This window comes from Myotis brandtii, unplaced genomic scaffold (assembly GCF_000412655.1).
Source record: "Myotis brandtii unplaced genomic scaffold, ASM41265v1 scaffold1236, whole genome shotgun sequence".
Lineage (NCBI taxonomy): Eukaryota > Metazoa > Chordata > Mammalia > Chiroptera > Vespertilionidae > Myotis > Myotis brandtii.
This window is the reverse complement of record NW_005354316.1, coordinates 80,266-80,643: the sequence shown is the minus strand read 5'-3', so window position 1 is coordinate 80,643 and position 378 is coordinate 80,266. Positions and strand designations below refer to the sequence as shown.

Sequence of the window (378 nt, the reverse complement as noted above, 5' to 3'; positions counted from 1 at the left end):
CAGTGGGGATGGGTGTGCACAGTGGGGATGGGCGCGCGCAGTGGGGATGGGTGTACACAGTGGGGATGGGTGTACACAGTGGGGATGGGCGTGCACAGTGGGGATGGGCACGAGGCAACGGAGCTGCTGGTGCCACTCGTGGGTGGAGGTGGGCACGGGGCCAGAGTTGTGCAAACACAGGAGCCCCGACAGCGTGTCACCGTCTCACGCTTTCCTCTGGGCTGTACTTGGACACGACGCTCAGTGTGGATTCGAGACGGGACAGCTGTGCCGGGGCAGCTCCGTCCCCCTCCCTCGCTCCGTCCCCCAGAAACAGAGCCACCGAGGAACCGGTTCCCGCTGATTCGGGCGCACGCCGCCTGCTCAGGAGGCCAAGTG

The 378-nt window shown here is 66.1% G+C and overlaps 1 protein-coding gene across 1 annotated transcript in view; it reads right to left on the bottom strand.

The window, feature by feature from the left end:
* SHANK2 (SH3 and multiple ankyrin repeat domains 2) overlaps positions 1-378 on the bottom strand; it is a 22,457-nt gene that overhangs the window by 13,831 nt on the left and 8,248 nt on the right. The window lies entirely within an intron of this gene.